Source organism: Ictidomys tridecemlineatus, chromosome 7 (genome assembly GCF_052094955.1).
Source record: "Ictidomys tridecemlineatus isolate mIctTri1 chromosome 7, mIctTri1.hap1, whole genome shotgun sequence".
Taxonomy (NCBI): domain Eukaryota; kingdom Metazoa; phylum Chordata; class Mammalia; order Rodentia; family Sciuridae; genus Ictidomys; species Ictidomys tridecemlineatus.
Genome location: NC_135483.1, coordinates 133,695,107 through 133,704,039, shown reverse-complemented (window position 1 = coordinate 133,704,039; position 8,933 = coordinate 133,695,107). Strand labels below are relative to the sequence as shown.

At 30.4% G+C, this 8,933-nt stretch overlaps 1 pseudogene; it reads right to left on the bottom strand.

The window, feature by feature from the left end:
* Window positions 1–7,687: 7,687 nt before the first annotated feature.
* Window positions 7,688–8,278, bottom strand: LOC101976576 (large ribosomal subunit protein eL19 pseudogene; annotated as a pseudogene).
* Between the last annotated feature and the right edge of the window lie 655 nt (window positions 8,279–8,933).

The following is an 8,933-nucleotide window of genomic DNA, read 5'->3' as shown; positions in this document are numbered from 1 at the left end:
CATTTTATAGGATTTTATATTGATGCCACACACACTATTTTGGTACTTTGTTGCATATTAAAATTAGTTTATTAATTAAAAAGAGTATCCAAAATACTCTTATTGAAGACATAAAAGACTTCCACATTGCTAAATTTATTAGTTTTCAGATTTTTTCCTCACTGGATTATAAGTTCTTTATTGGTTCTTTTTAGTTATGCATGATAGTAGAATCCATTATGATAAAATTATATAAGCATGGAATATATCTTATTCTAGTTAGGACCACATTCTTGTGGATGTATATGATAGTGGGATTTAAATGTTCTTTGTTGTAAATCACTTTTTATTTTGTACCAGTACCATTCACAGGTTAATCTTAACTCCCTCTTTCGAAATATAGAGGCCTTTTCCTTGAACTTAAAATAAGGATAAGGATATTTTTATCATATATATTCCTTTTCCAAGTGAGTGCACGTAGTCTGAAGGTTTAAAATATCAGGAACATGCAGATTAGTTCTAAATATTGATCTTGTTCTGGATTGTTCCCTGAACTTCATACTCATATTCAGTTTCCTCCTACTCTTATATATTTAATTAAAAATAAATCTCACTCATGTGTCTACTGCTTCCCTTTCAAGTGATTGCATCCAGTCTTACAAAGGCAGTAAAATGAGTAAAAAAAGAAGCAATGAATATGACAAATGGAAAACAAATAGCAAGATTATGTTTTAATTCCAACCTTATTAATTACACTAAATACAAATGGCCTAAATATAGAATTAAAAAACAAAGATTAACTTTTATGAAGAATCTAAAATTTTGAACTCAAACATTTAAATGAAGATTAAAATGGTGGATACCAGGTTGTGAGCTGGTAATTTGTGGGGATATTGGCCAAACAATGTGAACTTTAGTCCAGAGGAATAATTTCATGAGATCTGTCATGTAAAATGTGAACTGTAATTAATAAAAATGTCTTACATTCTAGAAAATTTCTTAGAGACTAAATTTTAAGTGTTCTAACAAAGAAAAGTATGTGAGGTGGTACATATGTTAATTAGCCTGGTTCAGCCATTCCATAATGTACATGTATATATTTAAAAACATGCTGTACATGGTAAATATGTACAATGTGTTTGTCCATTAGAAAAAGACAAATTGAGAAAAGTTGCTAAAACTATATGCTGCCTCCAAAAAATGGACTCTAAATATGAATACAAAAATAATCAAAAAATAAAAGAATATAAAAAGACATACTTTGTAAATATTGATCAAAGAAGTCAGAGTGGCTATATTAATATGAATCTTGATTTCAGAGCCAAAATATCACCAAGGATGACAAAAGACATTTCATAATGATAAAAGAATCAGTTTGTCAAGAAGACATAATAATTTTAAATGCATATTCACAAAATAGAAAATATGTAAAATGCATTAAGCAAAAACTGAGAGAATTACTTGGAAAAATAAATCACAATTATAGTTGGAGTTTTTACATCTGGTTTTAATAACTAGCAAAAGATTTAGGCAGAAATCCAGGAAATGATTTCTATAATTTCATCAACTAGCAATAATCTATAATTGTAGTCATTCAAGAACAGCAAAATACACTGTCATTTTAATAGTACATGGGATATTTGCAAAGATTGACCCTATTCTGAGCCATAAAGCAGGTCTCAATCAACATGCAAAAATTTAAGTGAGAATATATATTCTCTGATACAGTGGAAGTCATTTAGAAATCAATAACAGAAAGGAATGTGGAAAATAACCAGCTACTTGGAAGCTGTAAGAACACAATTCTAAATAACTCATGGGGTCAAACAAAAAAATTAAATGGGGAAACTGGAAAGAATTTGAGCCAAATGAAAAATATTAAAATTTGACGAATGTTAGTAAAGTAGTACTTATCATATTTGGACATTAAATGCCTATAATAAAAGCCAGGCACTAATTACCTCAATTTTAATTTTTAGTAAATAGAAAAATAAGGAAAATTAATAAGTAAGCAGATGAACAAAAACTCTAATATCAGTGTAGAAGTCAATGAAATAGAAAACACAAAACAATGGAGAAAAATGATAAAAGCAAAACCTAGTTCTTTGGTAAAATCAACAAAATTTTAAACCTCTGAATTGACAAAATAAAGTAGAGAAAAGAGAAAAAATGGAAAAATCTCTTGAATGAATCAATTAAAACTTACCTAAGAATAACTAAATATCATAAGTAAGACTGTATTTATTAAAGAATTTGTATTTTTGGCTAAATATAGTTTCATGGATAAAACTTCAAGAGCAAATGATTTTCCCTCACCAGAACTAAAGGTGCCAGCATTTTGATCTTGAACATCCCAGAGTATGAACATGTGGGAAATAAATGTCTTGTTTAAGCCATTCAGCCTGTGATATTTCACTATGCTCTACAAGCTTACTAATACAGTCCTTTATTTTAATTGTGTTTTCCTGTAGAGAAAAAATTTGTATTTTTTGCTTGATTCTTGGAAATGTTATGGTTTATAGTGCTTTTATAAATAGTATGTTATTTTTAAGTCATATTTTATTGAGTGATGATCTAAATAATTATTTTAATTTTGTAAGTTGATTTTTTAATAAATTTGCTGAAATTTTTATAGCTATTGATTATTCTTTTTTAAAAATATTTTTTCTTAGTTGTATATGGACACAATACCTTTATTTTATTTGTGTATTTTTATGTTGTACTGAGGATTGAACCCAGTGCCTTACACATACAAGGCAAGTGCTCTACCACCAAGCTATTACTCTTTCTAGAGATAGATGTTCATTTCTTGATAGTTTATATGTTTCCTTCCAATCCTACATCTTGTTACTTTTTATTTTATTTTCATATTGTCCAGTACAACCAGAATATATTAATCATTAAAATAATATATATATAAAGACAATAGAGTCTTTGTTTCATTCTTGACCCATTGAATCCACCCTTTTCTAGTTTCCTCATGAAAATTTCTCCATTGGTATTGATTTTTGTATATCATGTTTTGGTGGACAGCCTTTAAGATTGTCCCAATATTCCCTGTCTTCCAATACTTATGTCCCTTGATTTATCCTCTTATCTTGAGTAGGGAGCAAACTTTTCCATTCACTTTTGATAAGCAGAATATGGCAAAAGAAACTAGATATTACTTCCAAGAGTCAACTCTGCAGAGAGACTCACATAAGTGAGTTTAGAAGTGAGTCTTTGAGATCAGTCAAAATTAGATGAATAGGCTTGGAAAGAATTTTCTTAGGCTTGTCAGCATCCATATGAGTGAATTTGAAGCATAACCTGCTTGACCTTTGAGATGGCTAGAACTCTGGGTAATATCTTGGTATCAGACTTTTGAGAGAGTCTGGTACAGAAACACCCAGTTAATCTGCATTGAAATTTTTGATTCACAGAAACTATGATAATAAATATTAGTTGGTCTAAGCTGTCACAGTTTTCAGGTAATATGTTTACTCATTCTTGAAGATGATCTCTTTGTTATTTTGTTAAGTATTTCTAAAATCATCACTTAAAAATAATGTTTTCTTTTTCTTATTAATAACAAGATAAAATTCACTGACATATTTTGGATACTGAAGCATTCTTGCATTTCTGAAATATAATATGCTTGAAAATGACATATTTTCTTTGGTTTTTAGTTAGCTAATACTTTCCCCAGAAGTTTTGCTTGCATGTTTATAAGAGAACTGATGTCATGATTTTGCTTATTTATTTTGTCTTAGCATTACATAATAGGCTTTATAAATGAGCTGGTTCATTTTTTTCGCATTTTCTTAATTGAAATTAAAGAAAAAAATCTATGATGTAAAAATTTGAGTTTTGGTATAATGACATATAAAACCTTCTGAATCTGGATTTTTGAGGGGAGGGAATTATTGACTGACATTTAATTGCCCGTAACATATAGTGAACTATTCAGTGCTTTATTTTTATCTTTTCTAGATTTTAGCATTTTATGTTTTTCTAAAAGAGACATATCCATTTATATAGGTTCATATTTTTTTAATGTAGTGGTCCTAACACTTCAGTTTTTTAAAACGTCTTTTTTGTCTTAATTCCCCTTTTTGTTCTGTATTATTTTAACTTACATCTTTCATCTTTTTTCTTGATTAATCCTTCCAAATCCTTTCTTGCTGATCTTTTCAAGTAATAGTTCTGTTTTTATCTCAATCTCAATTTTATTTTTCTCTATTTTTATTTTATTTTCTTTGTTTCTTTAGACATTGTTATTTTGCCACTCTTTCATCAAGCATTTATTCTCTTTTATTTAGTAGTCCTTGTTTTTGATATGCATGTTTTAACCATAAATTTCCTTCAATTACTGCTATAATCATCATATATTTGTATATGCAGAATTTTCATTGTCATTAATTTTCATTGCCACCAATATTTCCTGATTATGCTTATAAATTTATTTTAAACCCAAGGAATAATTAATAATATGAAGTTTAAATTAAAAGTATATTTCTTTTGTTAATGTAGAACAGAGTTGCTTTGTGAATAGAGAACTAAGGTATCATTTTATTCTTTGGAATTTATTGTTACTGCCTTCATGATTAAATACATGATCTTTTTTTTTAAATGTTGTCTATATGGTCAAAAAAACATGCTTTTTTCTGTCACTGTAGACTTCCATATATCATTTTTCATCTCCACATTGTTTTTTTAACACCTTCAATGCCTTTGCATATAGCTTTCTTTACTTGCTTTCTCTGTAGTGTTTGAAGTGTTTTAAAAAATGTATACAACCAGAGATAAGAAAAATTGTGCTTTATATGGGTAATAATAATTATAATGCATTCCACTGTCATACACAAATAAAAAATTAATTAAAAATAAAAAAATAAAAACTCCAACTATAGGTTTTAGTTAAAGTTCTTTTAATTGTTTGATACATCATATTGACATATGTTTAACTTTATACATGTTAATAATGCTATATATTCCTTATGTTCTTCTTTGTATCCGATGCAGCATCTGTTTTTCCTTTATATTATAATGTTTTACATTAAGTTGGATTCCATTAGATATAAGAAGAGGCACCTACATTTTTTTAAAAATTCACATTTGTCTGGAACATTTTCTCCATCTGTATTATATTTAAACTTTAAATATAAACTTTATTTAAATATAGCATTATTATATGTAAACTTAGATTATGCCTTTTGTATTTTTCAACTTTGTATTTAGAATTTTTATATTACCAAAACCTTCTTAATGAGCTCATGCATGTTCTTATAAAAATAATATAAACATTTTATGCAAAAGCTACATCTAGTCAGTTCAGATGTTAGTAGGGAAAAGTAGTTCATTTAGAACTAAAAGAAAACCATAATGCTACAGAGCTAATAAATGGTCTTGGTTTGTGGCTTCATAAAGTGAATTATTCAAAGAATATCCCAAGTTTGACTTACTATGGAGACTAAACTTCAATATGGTACAAAGCCTAGGTTTGTGAAGAGATGGGTAAACTATGAATAAAACTTGGAGATCCCTGAGTCATTTGCTTAGCAATGCCAGTACAACTGCTGAAAATAAGGGTTCTTTTTAAAACTCCCATGTGAGCTGTACCACAGATCCCTACCAGCTGGCGGTTTTCTTGGCATATAACTATGGTTCAGTGCCAGCTGCATAGAGGCAGGGCATGAAAAGAAAAATTGAATGGGATAAAATAGTAATTATGCTTGTGTGATTTGCTAGGTGATTAGGTTCTTTAAATGAGAAAGTTACTACTTGGAAAGATGCAGAAAAGAACCTTCCTAGAGTGTGAAAACAATATTTGGTAGTATTTTTCTCCTCAGGATTTACTCTTCATTGTAATTTTAATAAGTATGTATTAAAGGAGCAAATGATTTATGTTCCAGTATGAGCTCTAATAGATAATGTCTGCATGTAAATCATCATAGTTTTATGCCCACTTTTATTTCTTTGTTTGAATACTGTTTAGATGTATTTTGATGTTTTTAAGGGTATGATGTGTGATTTTGAAAATACATATTTGAATGCAGCTTCTCCCTTGTGAATCGATAGTAATAAGTTAAATCAGAAAATACTGTTTCTCTTTAAAGCTTGGCCGTTCTAGGGCAAGTTACAGGCTCTTATCTCAATGTTTTACTTTCAAGTTGTCTAAGCAAATTGGAAATAGTGCATTGAAGGCACTTTCACATGTGATATCTGTTAAATGTCATTTACAATTTATGTAGTCTTACACAGAATTTTCCTTTCTATCTTTGGAGACTGATAAATAAAATTTGTTCCCTGCTATGTTTTTTTTTTCTTATTTGGCCAAGGGAATATTTAAATGTATCTTTTTGTGCTATAGAAGGACAAACCTATTGTTTTAATATTTTATTCATCAATTCCATTGCATGTATAAATTTGCTATGAGTTACCTTCTTTATGATTACATTTAGTTTGGCAGTGAGAAGATATGTTTATCTTTAATCCAAATAACTTCTTCTAAAAATAACATGTCTCTTAACCCCCACACCTGAAGGTAAGTGGTAAATTGAACAATCATACTTTTTCATCTATGTGAGAGGTATTTACATTAAATATGCATGTCATATATAATATATGCATAGCTGAGAGCAAAAACTGCCACAGTGTCAGAGGAATCATTTAAAGACTTTACTCCATATAACATCTAAAACACTATAAAGAATTAATTAATCCTAATGCAAAACAACACAAATATGCAGCTGGGGAAGCTTATTTTCTAAAGGCATAGTTTTATATAGGTTGATAGCTAGAGATAGATAGGTATAAGTGTAAACACAGATAACTTTTTCTTTCAGCAGATCTCTTTGTCTCAAAAAGGAAAGGGAGACTAAATACATATATGTATATATTTAATTTTTGTGCTATTGCCATTGAATACATTAGTTTCATTATTTTAATTTTCTCATAGCCTTGTCAATTGTGTCAATAATTTGAGACAGTATGGGTCAGTCTCAATGTGATAAGATAGGGGATAAAAAGATTTTTTTTATAAATGGAGGAATCACTCTGATCTGAGGTCCAGCTAATAAACCAGGAGAAATCAGAGGAAGCAAGAGGATTGAAGATTTGAGTACATTTAATAAGAATGACCTCTCTTATTTGTAAAGCCTTTAACGGATTTCACCCTCATTAGTAGCCACTAATATTGTAGATCTCAGAAAGAGCATTTTCAGTGGTAGAATCCAGGTTAATAAGAGTTAAAAGATGAATGAATGGGTAAAAAAAAAAAAGCAAAGAGAATGATTCTTCTTTTGTGAAGTTTAAAATTAAAGGAATAATAAGGAGCAAAGAAGACTGCGGGACCAATGTAGAGGTAATCCTCTACATTATATTTAACTTCATTGAAACATGTTTGTGGGTAGAGGAGAAATGTATAAATGAAAATTTGAAGGCATAAAAACATCAGAGATAATTATTATGATATAAAGCTGAAAGAGAAAAAGATTGTCCTAATAGAGAAAGAGTGAAACAAAAAAAAAGTACATATAGAGAAACAGTTTCTGATAGCAATAGAAACATTGAAGATGTTTATTTGTAAGATTCTGTAATTACAGAGGAAAAAACATCTTCTGAGAGAATTTTGAAATTTTTTTTAACAGATAAAGCTTGTTTTCATTTCAAGGACCGATCTACTTAATCACCAAGGCCACTATGTACAGACAAAAGAGAGGAGGCTTTATTTCTTATTCTCATCCTCTTTGGACAGTGTCTTGATGGTCTCTTCCTTCTTGTCCTAGATGTACTCCTCATGGTTTTCGTGCCCCTCTGGTCTTAGATCTCCGAACCTCAGCCTGGTCAGCTAGTGGTTTCTCTTGGGCCTTATCTCCTTTCAGTTTATGGATGTGTTCCAGGAGGATCTGCTTGTTTTTGAACACATTCCCCTTTACCTTCAGGTAGAGACTGTGATGCTTGTGTCTGGTCAATCTTCTTAGATTCAGGGTATCTCTGGAGTAGCCTCTGAAGAATCTGCATCCTACTCATCCAGGTTACCTTCTCTGGCATTTGAACATTAGCTGTATCTTTTCGCTTACCTTTGCCTCTATGCCTGCCCTTCCAGGGAGGCAAGGTATTTTTTTTCCTGGCATCAGTGAGTGAATGGACAGTCACTGGTTTGTGGATGATCAGTCCTTCTTTGATCTTCCAGATCTGCTAACAAGAGTTGGCACTCGCGATTTCATTGGTCTCCTTGGGGTCTCAACCAGACCTTCTTTTTGCCACAGCAGAGGACACTGGAGGCAATTCTCTTTTGAAGCTTGAGCATACTCATGGCTGCAGACAAAGCTGCAAAAGGTGAAAATGTCAAAAAAATATTTAGAGCCTGAAAAGAGAGGATAAGTTCGTAATTGAGGTAGAAAATAGCATAAAAATTAAATATGGGCTGCTGAAATATGTACCTAAATTATATTAGAGTAAGTAGATGCAGTTTAGTGAATTCTGCAGAAATGCCTGGCAGAAAAGGAACAGAGCACGTAGTAGCTTTTATTGAGGATTGGAGAAAATGTAAATGACAGAGAATTTGGAAAGTGGGATGTGAAAATAAAATATTAAAATGTATATTTTATTTTGATTTTTAATCCTTGAGATGTTTTAAAATTTCTGAAAGGAGTTACATTTATCAAAATTTATTTAAACAAGAGGAACTTTCTAGTATTGGGCAAAATGTCCTCATTCTACCACATGTGCACATTAGATTTATATCCGGTAGTGAGAAAATGACATACGGAAACAACATGATTGACTGTAGTTGACATTTGCCTTATATGGGCATAATGTGATAATGAAGTTGGCTGTGATTGCCTGAAGTTAATTGACTAAGACCAAGTTAGTTACAAGAGTATACTCTTAGGCTAGTTTACAGGCTGTTTTCACATCAAGCTAGAGTATATACAGGCCAAATTTTTTCACCCATGTACAGAAACAGA